This window comes from Nomascus leucogenys, chromosome 7b, assembly GCF_006542625.1.
Source record: "Nomascus leucogenys isolate Asia chromosome 7b, Asia_NLE_v1, whole genome shotgun sequence".
In the NCBI taxonomy this organism is placed as follows: domain Eukaryota; kingdom Metazoa; phylum Chordata; class Mammalia; order Primates; family Hylobatidae; genus Nomascus; species Nomascus leucogenys.
In genome coordinates, this window is record NC_044387.1 from 79,822,465 (window position 1) to 79,842,821 (window position 20,357).

At 37.2% G+C, this 20,357-nt stretch overlaps 1 protein-coding gene across 7 annotated transcripts in view; it reads left to right on the forward strand.

Annotated features, from left to right (window-relative positions):
• RAPGEF2 (Rap guanine nucleotide exchange factor 2) overlaps window positions 1–20,357 on the forward strand; it is a 257,003-nt gene that overhangs the window by 143,046 nt on the left and 93,600 nt on the right. The gene's annotated exons all lie outside the window — the stretch shown is intronic.

A 20,357-nucleotide genomic window follows, 5' to 3' on the forward strand; every position in this document is an offset into this window, starting at 1 on the left:
TCAAATTAAAATGAGACAGTTCCTTTATGTTCTATACAAGAGAGTACGTATTAGAATGCCACAGGTGTCATGATTGCTATATTGGTTTTTGGAAGCACTACTAATTTTTAAATGATGTGGTAAATCTAAAACATTTTTATATAATTTTAAAATTTTAAGTTAAAATAATTTTAAAAATGTACACAGTTTTATGTACTTCAATGTTTTGAGCTTTTCTCTGAAAAGAGTATGCTTAAAATATATAAAACATAATATTTTAAAAGATAAATCAATATGTAATTGATCTTCCTTTTTTAGCATAAATTACCAGTCTAATTCCAACTTAGAACTTGGAATTGAATTTAAAATGTGCACTGAGTTTTGATGTATACTTTAATGTACACTTTTTAAAATTAGATGCATTGCAGTAGTTTAAAGTGGATTATGATGATTTTCTTCAGAAACATGAATACTCATAGTTCATGTAGTGTGTTTTCAGGACATTTTTCAAGGCAAGTGTACGAGGTTTGCAGAGAGAATAGCATTTTAAAATGCAGTGAGAAAGGAAGATTGGAGATGGCTTTCATTAGCATTTTCTTACATTTTGATGAGTAGAGATTGAGGCTGTATTTAAAATTGCTAAAAAATAACATTTAGCATGAATTTTCAGTCTTAAAAAGTTAGTAGATTATAGAGGCAGGTAATAAGGTTCCTGGAGAGGCTGGAAGATTTGGGGTCTTGTCACTAAAGAACTATCTTGGGACTTTGGATGGTAATAGTTTACCTTGTCTCCAGGTTCAGAATAGGGCAGGAGAAGAAAAGCTATGTTTATTTTACCCATAGTTTCAAGCCTTCTCTGTATTGATTAGTAATTTATTCTAGAAGTTTGTGTGGGTAGGAAAATCTGAATTCCATATTAAAAATGGAGAGGAGAGGAAGGACCATTTTAACTTTTACCTTATTGGAGTGATGTGGGAAGCTGGCACCTTCCTCTTCCGTCATCTTCTATTCCTCCCCTGATTTTAATGAGGAAAAAACCCAGCTCTTCCATTTTCCTAGTTTGGAAAGAGGAAAACTGTACAGAGAAATATTAGACTAAAGATTGAAGAAAACTTGGCCAAATTGTAGATGTTATGTGTCCCAACTGACATTTCATAATTTCCATCCTTCCTAAGCTGGTGGCAATGTTAAAATGCTCTCCATGCTTTAAAATTCTGGTTGACCCCACACCCCCACTCCTACTTACCCAAAAATATGGCTCCACTTTATACAAATCTGAATCAGGAGACTTTGAACACAGTGTAAATAAAACATATTTATAAAGTTTCAGTCAGTACGAAAATTTTAAAATGATGAAAACTCATTGGTCATGTAAAAGGATATCTCCCACACATTTTATTAGTAGTCCTTTTCTACAATGTGAATATACACTCCAGAGTAATGTTTCATAAAGATACATTGAATTTTCCAGTAGATGAGTCTTAATGTTCTTAGAGATCACATGCAAAAGTAATGGAAAATACTACATAAGATTAAATTAATGTAAGTTGAATGCCATATAATATTAAACTTTATGGAAATAATTTTTGTTGTAGTCAGTGATAATAAAATATTTTTAAAATGTGGCAGCAATGTAATAAGATTGATTCATATATGAGGCTTATGAAAATCAGTCCCATTTTAAAACTAAGGTTATTATTCTGTATAATAATATAAGGCAAATTATGTTTCTTACAATGAGTGTATAAGATATAACCATTCCTAGGATATACCTTAAATATCTCTGAAGTCAGTATTTCTCTTGAGATAGAGTTAAGTTGGTTTCTCCTTCAGTTGAAGACTCCTTGGTAGTTTTGGTTAGTTTCAAAAATCATTCAGCTATTGAAACAATGAAAACATTACAGCATTTAGTTTCCGTGATTGTGCACATTTATTTGACATTTAGGCTTTCTGACTTGAGTTATGTTCTTAAATAAGTAGGCAATATTTTTACTCATGTCATGTCTTTGCCTTGTCATTTATTATTTATTCGGTTTTTTACTGAGGTTTCTTTAGGTTTGACTCAGTATTTGCTACTTAAGAGGGTATGTTTTGGGTAATATATCAATAACTTGTATAGCTAGTAAATTTCCTAGAATATTTAAGGACTTCAAATTTTACCTTCACTTTATATGATATCACACCTGGCTATAATTTATATGATGATATTTAAAAATCTGTTTACGTATATATATATGAGAAATTACTCAAATACAGGGGAAATTTCTTAGTTATCTTAACATTTTTTATCCTTTTAAAACTTAAATTTATCAAGCATTTGTTTGCTTAATTGTATCTGAAGGCTTGTCTTCAATATTATTATCAGTGTCTCTCTGTGAATTATAATGGGATGGAGTTTCAGGAAATTTGTGTATTTTATTTCTTGTATCATAGAGGGAAAAGCTCAGTATTTTCATTTATATATTTTTGGTCATTTAAGAAATATTCATTGAGTGCCCACCATGTTTCAGGTCTGTCCCAGGCTCTAGAGATATAAAAGTCTACAACACAGGAGAATCTGCCCCCTTTGCCCTTACAATCTCACAGGGAATACAGAAAAATAAATGGTACACACCCAGGGCCCCTACAGGAGTCAGGGATGGTTTCATGAACCACCTGAATATCTTGGCTCAAAGAAAGATATTTTGTACAGAAAGAATCTTATTTGTTCAAAGACTTAGAGGTTGAGTGGTCATAGGGTTTTTGAAAGCCATGTTGAAAGTTGAACTTTTTCATGACTGCAAGGAACAACAAAGAGACTGAAGCAGAGGTGTGACATACTGAGATTTACATTTAAATAAACTACTCTGGCTCCAAGATGGAATAGATTTTGGGGATAGGGATAGTAAGGTGGGACCACAAGACCTGGTTAAGTAATGGAAATGGAAGTGGTGGCTAGAACATGGCAACTGGAGTAAGAATGAAAGGTGAGGGATTTAGGTGGTATTCAGGGGGAAGAAAGTAGAAATAATTTATGTTTCTTTTTTTTTTTTTTTTTTTTTTTTTTCTTCAGGCAGTTTCACTCTTGTTGCCCAGGCTGGAGTGCAATGGTGCAATCTCAGCACACCGCAACTTCTGCCTCCTGGGTTCAAGTGATTCTCCTGCCTCAGTCTCCCGAGTAGCTGGGATTACAGGTGTGCACCACCAGGCCCGGCTAATTTTGTATTTTTAGTAGAGACGGGGTTTCTCCATATCGGTCAGGCTGGTTGCGAACTCCCAATCTCAATTGATCCACCCGCCTCGGCCTCCTAAAGTGCTGGGATTACAGGCGTGAGCCACCGCGCCCGGCCGAAATAATTTATGTTTCAAAATAAAACTTTAAATAGCTCTAATTCATTAATTTCTGATGATTTGCTTTGTGGGCAGTACTTTCTATTCCAATAGTGTTTAATGACCATATTGTATATGAATATAAACACGTGAGTGAGAGTTTGAGGTGGATTAGTTTCAAGCATTCTTTAATCCAGGAAAGCTAAATAGAAATGTGAAAACTGAATTAGGTAATAAAGAATGGAAAAGAGGATGAAGAGAGAGTGTTAGAGAGTGATAAAACCCCTCACAAATTTTACTAAAATTTATTGTTTAGATGCCTGATGCTTTATGTTTTCATCAGAAGAGTCTTTGGAGAGTGGTATCAAAAGTATCCTTTGCTTTTCACGCCCATTATTGGCAGGTTTACTAGTTCCTCTTTACCCTAGATTATGTTGCATTTTAACATCCTGCAGAAAGCTCCCTGTGGAAAAGTCTGAACAATAGGTGGATGTAACAATACTGTGCTGTGTGTGCTGCAATTTCTGGCAAAATGCAGCATGTTAAAGCTGCTATAGTGGTCTCAACCTCCTTGCTTTGGGGGGACTAACTTTCTTGCAGTTACAATCAGGTATTTATGTTGATTTAATTTATATGGATTGGGAAATTGCACTATAGCGTATGTACAGAAATTCAAATGTAAATCAGGAAATAGTTTAGAAAATAAAATGATTTCTCATGCTATTAACAGCATGCATTGTAAATTCATGCAAGGCAGTTGAGAATGCTATGCAGTGTGCTGTTTACCCAAGTTTCAGCTTCTGTTGAAGGATGTCTATTTTTATATATTACATCATCTCTGCTACAGAACTCCGGTGTCCACTGGGATTTACTGTTCTTTCATTCCATTTTGAAAGAAAGCTTGTATTGATGTCATAATTGGACCCATCTTTTGGTTGCACTTGGAAATTGAAAGTAATAAGGGTGTTGTGTAGCAAGTCATGCAATATTTCAAGCGATTTATTTGTCGAAAAGATCACTGTCACTTGGTCTTGCCTCTCCTTGTGAATACTGGTGGCTCTCTGTGCTTGTACAGGTTTTAAATATACTTGGCTAAAATTTAGCTTTTAATTGCAACAGCGAAGATGCTTTTCATCTTCAACTGTTTCATTTCTTATCATGTGATTTTTTTTTTGTCATGAGATTTTGCAGAGCTACATGCTGATTTAAAAAAAAAGTCTTTTTTTTTTTTTTTTAAAAACCTACGTTGATATTCAGACCTATTTCCTGCCAGTGCTGAATTGATCTTTTTACAGTTATCTGTTGTAAGTTGTCTGTTTTCACTGTTTGAAATATCAGGTGATTGGAAATACTCTCTTTTGGTTTTGAGTGCAGTTTTAAAACATTATTAGCCTGAAATGCCTCTCTGTTAGCTGGAAGATACTGTTGACTTCTGGACAAAACTCTAGCATATGTTAGGTTTTAAATCACTTGTGAAAGAAAATATTTTAATTATTTATATGAAGATAATTAAAAAATACCTAATAATGCTATACATATTTATCTATATAAAATTTCCCCCTTAGTTTCTCTGAAAAATTTAGTCATTTAGTCAGTATTATCTATACTATTTTAATAGTAAATTTTTTTTTTTTTAACTGATCAGGGACACAAACCTCCACTTCTTTTTCCCAGTAACAACTTATTTGAGATATAATTCACATGCCATACAATTGACCTATTTAAAATACATAAGTTATAATTGTTTTTCTTTTTTGGTTAAAGAAACCCAGATACCATTAATGTTACCATCTTAACATTTTTATGATACAGCTCAGTAGGGTTAAGTTATATTAGTAGTAAACTTTGGACTCACTGAGCATATCCATTTCACAGATGTACTGCCTAGCATCCTTTGTGATAATTAAAATTACTTGTATTGGGAAATATCAAGACAAAAAAGTAAAATAAAATCACACATAGGCTAAAAAATACCTTTAAAGATATTTTGGGAAAAAGTAATTGTAGAATCTATTTTTAAAACCTTACTAAATAATTGCATTATAGCAGTTTCTTACGGACTCAGTAGATGATCAGATATCCTCCCCCACCCCCTTTAATCTTCCTTTCTTTTAAGTGGAAGACAGAAGACAACATATATGGTGCAGTGTGTACTGCTTGGGAGATGGGTGCACCAGGATCTCACAAATCACCACTAAAGAACTTATGTAACCAAATACCACCTGTACCCCAATAACTTATGGAAAAATAATAATAATAACTAAGTGGAAGACACGCGATAGTTGGATGCAATATGACATTTGGAACGGCTGGCATAGGGAAGAAATGGTATGGCAGCAGAGTGGACCAAATCTGTAATATGAATTGCTGATTTGGATAAATAGAGTAATTACAAAGGGAAATATTTGAGGATGAAAAAGAAAATATTCAGGCTGTCTTGATTTTTACTCAGATGTCTATGAGAATAGCAATGGTAATTTGCCATTTGTGGTTTCAATACAATGCAGAAGGCATTTGAGGGTATTAGAAAATAAAACCTCAAAATAAGTTGTGACATTTCCCTTTCACCAATTATTAGCATTCTTCTTCTTCTTTTTTTTTTTTTTTTTTTTTTTTTTTGAGACAGGGTCTCTTGCCCTGTCACCCAAGCTGGAGTACAGTGGCGTCATCTCGGGTCACTACAACTGAGAGGTGACAACGTGCTAGCAGCCCTCGCTTGCTCTTGGCGCCTCCTTGGCCTCCGCGTCCATTCTGGCCATGCTCAAGGAGCCCTTCAGCCTGCCACTGCACTGTGGGGGCCCCTCTCTGGGCTGGGTGAGGCCGGAGCCGGCTCTCTCTGCTTGCGGGGAGGTATGGAGGGAGATGAGCAGGTGGGAACCTGGGCTGTGAGCCGCGCTCACGGGCCAGCGCGAGTTCCGGATGGGCACAGGCTCAGTGGGCCCCACACTCGGAGCGGCCCACCGGCACTGCTGGCCCAGGCAGTGAGGGGCTTAGCACCCGGGCCAGCAGCTGTGGAGGGTGTGCCAGGTCCCCCAGCACTGCCGGCCCGCCCGCCCTGCACATGAATTCTCGCCGGGCCTCAGCCACCTCCCCATGGGGCAGGGCTTGGGACCTGCAGCCTGCCATGTCCGAGCCCCCCACCCCCTGTGGGCTCCGGCGCTGCCTGAGCCTCCCCGATGGGCGCCCTCCCTTGCTCTGCAGCGCCCGGTCCCATCGACCACCCAAGGGCTGAGTGCAGTGCAGGACTGGCGGGCAGCTCCACCCGCCGCCCTGGCGTGGGATCCACTAGGCAAAGCTAGCTGGGCTCCTGAGTCCGGTGGGGACTTGGAGAACTTCTGTGTCTAGCCGGAGGATTGTAAATGCACCAATCAGTGTTCTGTGTCTAGCTAAAGGTTTGTGAACGCACCAATTAGTTCTCTGTGTCTAGCTCAGGGATTGTAAACACACCAATCAGCACTCTTGTGTCTAGCTAAAGGTTTGTAAACACACCAATCAGTGCTCTGTGTCTAGCAAATCTAGTGGGGACTTGGAGAACTTTTATGTCTAGCTAGAGGGTTGTAAATGCACCAATCAGCACTCTATGTCTAGCTCAGGGATTGTAAACACACCAGTCAGCACCCTGTCAAAACGGACCAATCAGCTCTCTGTAAAATGGGCCAATCAGCTCTCTGTAAAATGGACCAATCAGCAGAATGTGGTCAGATAAGGGAATAAAAGCAGGCTGCCTGAGTCCGAAGTGGCAACCTGCTTGGGTTTGCTTCCACACTGTGGAAGCTTTGTTGTTTTGCTCTTAATAAATTTTGCTGCTGCTCAGTCTTTGCGTCTGCCACGTTTTTAAGAGCCATGACACTCACCGCGAAGGTCTGCAGCTTCACTCCTGAAGCCAGCAAGACCACGAACCCACTGGAAGGAACAAACAACTCCGGAGGTGTGCCTTTTAGAGCTGTAACACGGCGAAGGTCTGCAGCTTCACTTCTGAAGTCAGCAAGACCACGAACCCACCAGAAGGAACAAATTCTGGACACATCTGAACATCTGAAGGAACAAACTCTGGACACACCATCTTTAAGAACTGTAGCACTCACCGTGAGGGTCCGTGGCTTCATTCTTGAAGTCAGCGCGACCAAGAACCCACCAATTCTGGACACACAACCTCCACTTTCCAGGCTTAAGAGATTCTCCCACCTCAGCCTCCGTAGTAGCTGAGACTACAGGCGTGAGCCAGCACACTCGTGTTTTTCGTAGAATCAGGGTTTCGCCATATTGCCCGGGCTGCGTTTGAACTCCTGAGCTCAAGCGATTTGCCTGCCATGGCCTCCCAAAGTACTGGGATTACAGGCGCCTGGCCCTGTATTTCTTTATACAAGAATTTAAACTGAACCTTTAAAAAAATGTTTGAATCATCAGGACTTTTGGAACACTTAGGAAAGTTTTTAGAAAGGGATCATTTTGCCATATGTTAATTTATGAAATAAGCATATCCCTAATCAACTGGGATGTAGAGAATACTTGAGCGTTGTTGATATTCTTGATGTCATTTACAGTGGGCATTTTTGAGGAATACTTGACAGCTCAGTTTAAAAATTACTCTGTAGTATAAACTTTTGCCTGAATTTTAGTATTAACTTTGGTTAGACTGAAAGAGCGGCCAGCTATTCTGCAAGCGGATTGTCAGTCAGAGGGTTCTGCTGAAGTGGGTGTAAACAGGAAATCTAAGGACAGTTGATAACTGCATTCTTTCACATCAGCTAAGAGGGGCTGATTGTTTTCTAGTTGCAGGAGTTTTCAAACAGTTTCATCTCTGGACTCCTTTAAACTTCTAAAAATTTTTTTTTTGCTCTAATGAGCTTTTGTTTATTATTATTTACCACATTAGAAATTGAAACAAAGAGTTTTAAATATATATCCATTGATTAACTTAAAAATAGTAATACACACATTACACATTAACATGAGGGTTTTTAAGGGGAAAATATTTTATAAAACAAAAATTTATAAGAAGAATGATAGTGTTTTATGCTTTAGCAAATATGTTTAATATTGGCCTAATAGTTGGATTCTCGTATGTGTATTCAGTCTGTTGTGATATGCTGTTCTGGTTGAAGTATGTAAAGTATATGAAGAAAATCTGGCCTCATGCATAGGTAGTTGGAAAAGGGAAGAGTATTTTAACAGCTTTCAAAAATAATTGTGGGTGTTTTTTGAAAGACTGCACCAAAATTTGACCAGTAGTGGTTTTATTAAAGATCAGTTGCAATGAGAAATTTAAAACCATGTTAGTTAACTTGCCTTACTCTCTTTTATTAAAACCCATTGGTCTTAACTGCACAATGAAAGGATCTTTTTACTTATGCATACTTTTGTAACATCATGCAGTGGTCACTGGGTTAAACAGTCTTCTGAATTTTGGCACATTATACAATATAAAGAAAAATCACATTTGTTAATACCACCGCAGATCTCATAAAGAAAGGGCCTTAATTATGAAGCTGTCAAAGTTACTGTGTTAGATATGTTTTTCAAAATTCTTTAGTTGAAACTTCAAATTTTATCATTAGCAAAGTATTATCAGCTGTTTTTCTTCAAATGACAAGCTCATTTTGTTCATTTTTAGAAAATACCTGCCAGATACCCAATTCCGAATAACCATAGTTTTCATTATTATTATTATTTGTTCTTTCAAATGAAAATGTTTTTCTGTGGCCGGGCGCAGTGGCTCACGCCTGTAATCTCAGCACTTCGGGAGGCCGAGGTGGGCGGATCAGGAGATCGAGATCATCCTGGCTATTACGGTGAAACCGCGTCTCTGCTAAAAATAACAAAAAATTAGCCGGGCGTGGTGGTGGGCGCCTGTAGTTCCAGCTACTCGGGAGGCTGAGGCAGGAGAATGGCGTGAACCCAGGAGGCAGAGCTGGCAGTGAGCCTGGGGAACAGAGCGAGACTCCATCTCAAAAAGAAAAAAGAAAATGTTTTTCTGTGAAAAAAGGGGCCATTTCACTTACGACTGGAATAATTGCACATCTTTTCCTTGAAACAACCATTGTACATTGTAACAAAAGTGCTTTATGCAAACTTCTCACTTCATCATACACAATATTAAAAGGACGTATACTAATGGGTAGAGATTTAATGCAATTAATTATGACTGCTTTATCAAGGACACTTTAATACTGGCATTTCCCTTTTTTGCCACTGTGAGTGGTGGTAAAGAATACAGGGACCATATTGGTAATAACAGTAGTTACATAGTAGTAGTGATGCCAGTGTCTTGATACATCCTAAGACATCAGTTAGGTTTTACCCATTTTTGCTTTTACACATCAGCACAGTGAGAAAAGCAAGTAACATTTTAATGTCATAATGAAAACATAGTTTGACTTTATGAACTCCTTAAGAGTCTTGGGGACCCTCAGGGGTCCTGAGACCATACTTTGTGAACTAGTCTCTTATAGATTTGATTCACTGGTTTTTCAGATTTTATTTGCATAGTATAATAGAGTTCTGCAAATAGAACCAGTGGAGTGTTAAGGGAAGGAGATATTAAGGAATTGGCATGTGCTATTGTGGATGCTGACAAGTCCAAAATCTGTACCTAATACAGTATGACTTTTCTTTTTTTTTTTTTTTTTTTTGAGACAGAGTCTCGCTCTGTCACCCAGCCAGGAGTGCGGTGTCACAATCTCCGCTCACTGCAACCCCTGTCTTCTGGGTTCAAGTGATTTTCCCATCTCAGCGTCCCAAATAGCTGGAACTACAGGCATGTGCCACCACGCCTGGCTAATTTTTAGTAGAGACAGGGTTTCACCACATTGGCCAGGCTGGTCTCGAACTCTTGACCTTAGGTGATCCGCCTGCCTCAGCCTCCCAAAGTGCTGGGATCACAGGCGTGAGCCACCATGCCCCACCAGCATGAGATTTTAAATAGTCCTATGCTGCATAATGACATTTTTGTCAGCGAATGAACACATACACAACAGTGGTCCTGTAAGATTGTAGTACAGTATTTTTACTGTCGCTTGTCCGTGTTTAGGTATGTTTATATATACAAATACTTAACTGTTGTATTACAGTTGCCTACAGGATTCAGTACAGTGACATGCTGTACAGATTTGTCACCTAGGAGCAATAGGCCATGAGCCTAGCTAGGTGTGTAGTAGGCAACATCATCTAGCTTTGTGTAAGTACACTCCCATGATGTTTGTACGAAGACAAAGTTGCCCAATGACGCCTTTCTCGGAATGTATTCCCCGTCATTCTGTCGTTATGACGTGTGGCCATTTTTAAAACTTCTTTCTTCTCAAAACTCCCCTTTACCTTATTTCTAGAATTCTTCTCTTTCTTTTGCTCTATTTTGAATATATAGTGTATTTTTTTTTTAACTGGTGCCTTTGTGCTGCCTTCAGTCCTTTTCTGTCTCCTTGTTCTTATATTAAGACATAAGTGGCCAGTTTCCCTTGTTACCACGAAGTGTGATTGGCAACTCATGACTGTGCTCTGACATTCAAAATTCTTTCAGAAATCAGCTACTATAAAGCAAAATAATTGTCTGAGGGGATAGAGCTGCCTTTGGAAAGGCACCAGAAATGTTGTCTCAATTTCTCAAATCTGAAATGGTGGGTCTCCCTTGGTGAAAACTGAAATGGCCAGATGAATATTTTGCGTAATAAGGGGTCACCATAGGTTCATGCATTGTTTTTGGGTAGAGAAATTTTTTTTTAAATAGTCTCATTTTCTTCCATACTGTGTTTCTACTTTTGTTGTAAATACCATGTTTTGTAGTAGTTGATTGGATTATTAATATCTTGTTAATTTTGTTTTTAATCTTAAAACTTCACTGAGTTTAGTGATATATACTTTTAAATTTTGGTCGAACAGATTTTAAGTTTGCTTTATGTCTTGGAAAAAATATTTACTTCCTATAAAACAAAACCCATCCAGAAAACAGGTTTTTTTATACATTTGCTCTAAGACAATCTTTTAGTAAGCATTTCATAGATGATCAGTACATTTTGTTTATGTCTAGCACGCTGTTGAACTGACCAACATGATTTCTGAAATTCATCTCTGATTTCTTTTTTTAGTTTAATTGTATTTAAAGTTCCAGGATACATGTGCAGGATATACAGCTTTGTTACATAGGTAAATGTGTACCATAGTGGTTTGCCATACCTATCAACCCATCACCTAGGTATTAAGCCCATGTATTAGCTTTATGTATCCTGATGTTCTTCCCTGTATGGCATCCCGCAGGCCACAGTGTCTGTTGTTCCCCTCCCTGTGCTCCCACTTAAAAATGAGAACATGCAGTGTTTAGTTTTCTGTTCCTTTGTTAGTTTGCTGAGAATAATGGCTTCTGGCTCCATCCATGTCCCTGCAAAGGACATGATCTTGTTCCTTTTTATGGCTGCAGAGTATTCCATGGTGTATATGTATCACGTTTTCTTTATCCAGTCTATCATTGATGGGTATTTGGGTTGATTCCATGTCTTTGCTATTGTGAGTAGTGCTGCAATGAACATATGCATGTGAGTATCTTTATAATAGGATGATTTCTATTCCTTTGGGTATATACCCAGTAATGGGATTGCTGAATCAAATGGTATTTCTGCCTCTAGGTCTTTGAAGAATCGCCACACTGTCTTCCACAATTATTGAACTAATTTATACTCCCACCAACAATGTGTTTCTTTTTCTCTGCAACCTCGCCAGCATCTGTTGTTACTTGACTTTTTAATAACAGCTATTCTGATTGGTGTGAGATGGTATCTTATTGTGGTTTTGATTTGAATTTCTCTAATGATCAGTGATGTTTGAGTTTTTTACATGTTTGTTGGCTGCATGTCTTTTGAGAAGTGTCTGTTCATGTCCTTTGCCCACTTTTTAATGGAGTTGTCTGTTTTTTTCTTGTAAATTTTTTTTTGTTTCTCGTAAACTCTGGATATTAGACCTTTGTCAGGTGGATAAATTGTAAAAATTTTCTCCCGTTCTGTCGGTTGTCTGTTCACTCTGATGATAGTTTCTTTTGTTGTGCAGAGGCTCTTTAGTTTAATTAGATCCCATTTGTCAATTTTTGCTTTTGTTGCAATGCTTTTGGTGTTTTTTGTTGTTGTTGTTGTTGTTTTGTGAAATCTTTGCTCGTGCCTGTGTCCTGAATGGCATTGTCTAGATTTTCTTCTAGGATTGTTAATAGTTTTGGGTTTTACATTTGTATTAGTCAGTTTCACACTGCTGATAAAGACATACCTGACACTGGGCAATTTACAAAAGAAAGATATTTAATTGGACTCACGGTGCCACATGGCTGAGGAAGCCTCACAATCATGGCGGAAGGCAGGGAATAGCAAGTCACATCTTACGTGGATGGCAGCAGGCAAAGAGAGGGCTTGTGCAGAGAAACTCCCGTTTTTCAAACCATCAAATCTCATGAGACCCATTCACTATCATGAGAACAGCACAGGAAAGACCCGCCCCATGATTTAATCATCTACTACCAAGTCCCTCTCACAACACTTGGGAATTATGGGAGCTGTAAAATGAGATTTGGTTGGGGATGCAGAGCCAAATCATATCAACATTTAAGTCTTTAATCTATCTTGAGTTAATTTTTGTAAAAGGTGTAAGAAAGGAGCAGTTTGTTTTCTGCATGTGGCTAGCCAGTTCTCCCAGCACCATTTATTAAATAGGAAATGTTTTCCTCATTGCTTGTTTATGTCAGGCTTGTTGAAGATCAGATGGTTGTAGATGTGCGGTCTTATTTCTGAGTTCTCTATTCTGTTTCATTGGTCTATGTGTCTGTTTTTGTAACAGTACCATGCTGTTTTGGTTACTGTAGACTTGTAGTATAATTTGAAGTCAGGTAGCATGATGCCTCCAGCTTTGTTCTTTTTGCTTAGTATTGTCTTGGCTATATGGGCTCTTCCATCCCTGATTTCTTGTTTCTTGTCCTATCCCATTTAAAGTCTTGGGGATCAGTTATAGAATTAATGAGTGAATGCCTTCCTGTATTAATAATATGAAATGCTACTTTATGACACACCTAGGTAATGTAATCTTGCGTGACCATGAACTATCTGGCCAGTTGTTAGCAATTCTAATAATGATAATCTGATATTTACCATTAAATATTCTAGTATTATCTTTGGTTTTTAAATATCAAAATGGTAGTAACTGACAATTTCAAAGTGTAACTAAAATATGAATAGTAAAATACTCCCCATGCCTTTTTAGAGCTGCTAAGGAGAGGGAGAAATTAGGTGTGTGTTTTGTTTGTTTATTCATTTATTTATAAAAAGGAATATTGAATGTTGTTATCTTAAACTCATGTGGCTGTATCGGTAGGCTGACTTTTTTCTCAAGAAAATGTTTTAGAAATTTTCGTGTCATTTAAAATATTTTCTATATTGAGATGGTCTTCTATATTTATTTATTTTTCAGGCAAGTTTATTTGGAAGCATTTCCTGTCTGGAATGTATTTGATTACAACAAAAGGGCAGGCACAATTCTATTTCTGGTAGTAAAGTCCGTTGGTTAATGCGTCCATTTATAATTACTGTCACTTTCTTTTAGAAAGACTATTAAACCAGTTTGAAAACTTACGTAGTTTGATATTTATTTCCAGACACTAGATTTTTTAAAAATAAAAATATATTTGTTAAATATTAAATTTCTGAAGACTCAATAGGTCTTTGAAAGCAGATAGTATCTTTATGCCATTGTGTATATCCTTTGCAGAACAGATAATACAGGTCTCAGCAATACCGTGGTTGTATCATGTTGATATCTTTGGATCAAACTTGCAAAATTAGCATTATTTAGTATTTCTAGGAGTGGCATTATAGATCTTCCTGCTTTAACGGGTCTATACAAGGAAATCAGCACAAGGAACTTAGTCCCAGACAGCTGTACGTTAATTAATGGGTTGGCCAAGGCTTGAATGCAGCTGACTTTTTAGAATATTTTAGAGAGAATAAAATTGACACTTATTGAAGGTTTATGATACATCAGTCTGCTAGATGTTTACTGATATGTTTTGTCAGTGAAACTAGCCCACAGTTCTGTATTTCCCTGTCAGTAGATAAGCATGCACTGGCGAAACAGGTTAAGTAACATGTTCAATATTCATGGTCTCTCTGGTAGTAAATGTTAGAAAGCCAAACATAGGTCTTTCCCATTCCCAATCTATGAAATTACTCATTTAAAAAAATGAATGTAGCATATATTGCTTTTTATGTTATTTAAACTTAAAATATGGCCCAAAGGAGATATATGTCAAATAATTTAACCACTTTAGAAGTACACCATTTAAGTGCCTTTTGAAGAGAGAGACTGGGGCATAGAATGTCCAGTGTCCAATATCTAGAAATGATGACTGAGCTATATTTGCAGCAGTTACAGACTTTGGTTGATGAATCAATCTTTTTGTTACAGGTAAGTGTTTTTCCTTTTCTGACCAAGTATCTCTCATTAATAAAGCACAGCTATCTTTTTTTCTTTTTAACCTTTCTAGCTTCATTCCAATAGGATAAGTCTTTACTAATAAGTAGCACCATTTCATAACAAAGGGATGACCTTGTAACTAGTGTATTTTAAAAGTTAGGCCCACTAATATTATCATAAGGAAAGCCAAAATCTTGCAGAAAGATCTTTTGTAGGTATGACTCTTTAATGAAGTGAAATAACTTACTTACAGTTGTCTAAAATTATTCATAGTTTTTAGAGGTGAAAAAAATACCACTCATAAAATTGCTTCTTGTGTACCAGGTAATATTTAAGAATATTGAAAAAATATAAGTAAATCAAAGAGTTTTTTAAAAACTTCTATAAAACTTACTATCTAGTTATATAATCTGAATAATTCAAATTATTGTTTAAAATCATCTTTAATCCTTTTCTAAGTTTGGCAGCTTTTAATTTTTAAGTAAGGACGTTAAGAAGAAAACTTCTGTTTTCCTATTATCACTATAGTTTGTTTTTATTATTTATTTATTTATTTATTTATTTTCATTTTTTGAGACAGGGTCTCACTGTCTCACTCAGTCGCCCAGGCTAGTGTGCAGTGGTGCAGTCACGGGTCAATGCAGCCTTGACCTCCCAGGCTCAAGTGATTCTCCTCACAAGTAGCTGGGACTACAGGTGTGCACCACAACAACTGGCTAATTTTTTGTAGAGACGAGGTTTTGCCATGTTGCCCACGCTAGTCTTGAACTCCTAAGCTCAAGCAATTTGCCCGCTTCAGCCTCCCAGAGTGCTGGGATTACATGTGTGAGCCACTGCACCCAGCCTAATTTTTTTTTTTTTTTTTTTTTTTAAGTAAGGGGCATTTTAATATTCTCCCTCCCACTGCCAAAACAGAAAGACAAAAATCTTGGAATGAAGGAGTTATTATGAGGAAATCTTATCCCCAAACAGTTTTGTTTCCATTAATGTAGTGGGTTTTTTTTCTATGATTCTATATTATATCAGCCTTTCTACCTGCATTTTCCCACCAGCTGATGTTTGGTAACAGCCATGTTAGATAAGACCACCTTAAGAGTGTGAAAGGATTTAAGAATCTTCTGGCTGAACCACTTAATACAGTTTAGTTCTTTTCTGTAACCACTAACATTCAGCCTGTACTTTTTAAGATTTTTAAATTACAATTAGCACAGGTATTTGAGGAGGTATTCCTTTACAGAATGAGTGTCAAATTTGTATCCCAGTGCCTGGTACAAAGTAAGAACTTAGTAAATCCTAACAGTTATTATTTATTAGAGGAAAAGATTAATTATTATTATTTTTTGAGACAGAGTTTCACTCTTGTTGCCCAGGCTGGAGTGCAATGGCATGATCTCAGCTCACCACAACCTCCGCCTCCCAGGTTCAAGTGATTCTCCTGCCTCAGCCTCCCAAGTAGCTGGGATTACAGGCATGCGCCACCACGCCCGGCTAATTTTTTGTATTTTTAGTAGAGACGGGGTTTCTCCATATTGGTCAGGCTGGTCTCGAACTCCTGACCTCAGGTGATTCTTCCGCCTCGCCTCGGCCTCCCAAGTGTTGGGATTACAGGTGTGAGCCACTGTACCCCACCAGGAAAAGGTTAATTTTTTGAGACGGAGTCACTCTGTCACCCAGGCTGGAGTGCAGTGGCGCGATCTTGGCTCACTGCAAGCTCTCCCTCCCAGGTTCACGCTGTTCTCCTGCCTCAGCTTCCCAATAGCTGGGACTACAGGCACTGCCACCACGCCCGGCTAATTTTTTTTGTATTTTTAGTAGAGATGGGGTTTCACTGTGTTAGCCAGGATGGTCTCAATCTCCTGACCTCAAGATCCACCCGCCTCGACCTCCCGAAGTGCTGGGATTACAGGCATGAGCCGCCGCACCCAGCCGGAAAAGGTTAATTATTAAGAAATTCTTGAATTTAGTAAATCCTAACAGTTATTATTTATTATAGGAAAGGGCTAATTATTAAGAAACTATTATGGTTAGCTGTAATCTGCCTCTCCATAATTTTAGTTCATGTTTCTAGGTCTCGTTTAAAGCAACACAAGCAAATATTAATATTCCATTTTTATATAACTGTGTTTGAGATGTTTACAAAGATCCACCCTTTAAACCTCTTTTTGTGTATTTAAATATCACCAGCTTTTTGTAGCTTTCCTAAACCAGTTACTGCTTGCTGTTGTTTGCATAGGTCCTGTAATACCCTACAGTGCAGATTACAGTAGAATTTTCTGTCTTCTTTGCTCTGGACATCATAGGTCTGATCATGTAACCTGAGATTATATTAAGATATTGGGGATTGTACATTGGCTCAGAGAGAGCTTTTGGCTTGCTCTGTTTTATAGATAACCCCTTCTACCTCCCACTCACCTGTGAATTGTTCCTTAAGCCTGATCCTCTCCATCCTGTTCTTGTACAAGTAACATTTTGATAATATTTGTGTAGGTCTTTATATTTATTCCTGTTAAATTTAAATTTACTGGTTTTAGCCTACCCTTTTTGCCTATCAAGTTATTTAAAACTCCGGATTTTGTCAGCAAAGAAATTAGACATCTTTTAGAATTACTCACCCATCCTGTGTCTGGTTCCCCATCTTAAAAAGTGTGGAATTTAACAGGTTAGTTTTGAAGTTTACGTGGAATCACTTATGCATTCATTCTTTGAACAACCACTATGTGTCAAGTACTAAGGATAAAGCACAGTCTGTTGTTGACAATATCAGATAAGTGTTGTGCAGTTCCCCTCATCTAACTTATAATTCCAGTTTGTGATGCAGTATTTCCTGTTTTTCTTAAATAAAAACAGAGGAGTAATTAACAGATCATTGTGCTCATGCAACATATTAATCCCAAGGGAATATATTACAGTCAAATTAGTAATGAAGATAATATTCTTTTACATATGCCGTGTTAACGTGTGAAATATTAGTGGGGGGCCTTGTTCTAGGGCTTCGCCCCTAGAAAAAGCATGGAAACAATTCACAACCACTGTTCAAGGACTCCACCTCTGAAACCTTGAGCAGAGGTTTGTAAGTGAAGTCTGGCCTTTTTAAAAGATAGATTCTAGGAAATGAAGTAAGCTTTGTTAAATCTGCTGCTAAAGTCTGCCCATTTTTCAAGTAAGTGCATTTTTAAAAGCCCCACGTGGGAATTTCTCACAGACTTACAGGCTTCTTTGTTTTTCTGCATGTCTCCATCTCATGTCATCTTTTAATCTTTCCCCTCTAACATGCTCCATGTGAATGTTTCTTACAGATAGTTGCCACATAATTTTCATATATTTCTTATAGATAGTTGCCACATAATTTTTCAATTACAAATCAGATGCAACATAAACAGTTTGCTGTCAGAAACTTTTTTTTTTTTTTTTTAACATTTCCTTGGAACATATCTGTGGAGTAAATCATGGTGATCTTTTTGAACTCCCAGTTAGGTTTTTCTGATACTGAACATGAGCTCAACAGATTCCTTATGTTTCTAAAGTCTGTATTTAGATTCACTTAGATGTTTAGTTAGCATTTCCTATGTGTCAGCCATTGCATTGGTTTCTTTCACATTTTATTTCATAATTAAATTATTTTTAATAATGAACCAGAAGTGCCATTTCACTTTATGAAAGTAGAAAAATGAAATTTTAGCCCAGATTTCCTGTGTGACTGCTTTGGGTGGGGTGTGTCAAGGACTTATGTGAGGTATACCCAAGGATGAAATAGATGATATGAAAATGTAAGATTGAGTTAAAATATAAAGTTTATCCGATAATCAATTTTTCTTTTAAAAGAAATTGCACTATTAATGGGGGATGTATTGGCTTTAGGAAAAGAAAAGTAAAACTTCTGACCATATCTACCATCTTTTATTTTGCATTGGCTTAGTGCTTAATTAGTTTGATGTACTCTCATAGAAAAAAATAGCATTTTAAAGTGACATTTTTGGGGGGAACAATGAAACACTAAAAATCCAGTTTGTAAAATTTCTTGTTTTCTCCTATCAAAGAATGACTTCTTTCTGCTATACCCACAAGTTTTCCCCAGCCTCTATAGTTTTTCCTCTGTGGTAGTGGGGAGAGGGAATATTTAACTATTAAGTGAAGTAAGTGGTATTAAGAAACCTAGAATTCTATTTTGCATTCTTCTATACTACTAACTGTATAATCTTATACACTTTATTTTTTCCATGAAAGATAAGTACATTATTCTCTTGCTTCCCTTGGGTTTTGATGAAGTTTAATTAAATGTTTGTAAAGCACATTGAGATCTATGGTTAAACACTGTATATGTTCTAAGTATGATTAATCATTACTGAGAACAGACCATTTTTCTCAATTTCATAGTAATTAGAAAGTAAATACTTGGCCAGGCGCGGTGGCTCACGCTTGTAATCCCAGCACTTTGGGAGGCCGAGGTGGGTGGATCACGAGGTCAGGAGATCAAAACCACAGTGAAACCCCGTCTCTACTAAAAATACAAAAAAATTAGCCGGGCGTGGTGTCAGGCACCTGTAGTCCCAGCTACTCGAGAGGCTGAGGCAGGAGAATGGCGTAAACCTGGGAGGCGGAGCTTGCAGTGAGCTGAGATTGCGCCACTGCACTCCAGCCTGGGCGACAAAGTGAGACTCCGTCTCAAAAAAAAAAAAAAAAAAAAAAAAAGAAAGAAATACTTTCGGTGGAAAAAAAAGAATATAATGATATTAAATATAGCATGGAAAGCCTTTGCATTAAATAGTTTCCTGAATTATATAATCTCCATTTTTTTGGAGTGTTGTTACTGATAATTTAGAAGTCATTGGATGTTATTGACAGAGTAGAAAGTTCTTACATGGTTCTTTTTCTTAACCAGATCTAGTTAATGCTACTTGGTAATGGTTAAGGAATAGGGTAAATATAACCCAAATTAGAGTGAACTTCAAGATAAGTGTGATTTTTTTCTTATTTGTATAAAATCTATAATGTGGGTTTCTCCTAAATCCTTTGTTTATATTTCTTTAGCAGTGTTTGGCATATTATAACCTGCCATAATTGTGTTTCAACATAAAAGATAGTGTGGATAATGAAATTTCTGTATTACAATTATGAGTTTTAAGATGTGTAGGTTGTAGGCATGGAGCCAGGCTGAGAGAGAGATCATGCCAAGTCTTAGCACAGAAAAGCATCAGTGCCTAAGGATGTGTGATTTTACTTCATCTATCAGGTTCCCCGGTTAGGTTAGTTTCCTTCTTGAGAGAAGTAACACATTTTCCAGAGAGAGGCAAGCAATTGGAAACCTCCATATATAAAGTCAGACACCATCAGCATGGGGGTAATTTGACTTAACCTTGAGAAGAGTGTTTTGGCACATGGATATGTGTTTTGTGGGACACGGGCCAGATGGAAGGTGTAGAACTTGATTATTTAATCCCTGAGTTGCCATTTATTTTTTTTAATTGTATAAAGTATAAGTAATATTAAAATTTACAATTTTACGCATTATTAAGTGTAAAAGGCCAGTGGGATTAAATACATTCCCATTGTTTTTGCAACCGTTACTGCCATCCATCTCCAGAACTTTTTTGATCTTCCCAAGTTAAAACTCTATGCCATCGAACAATAACTCC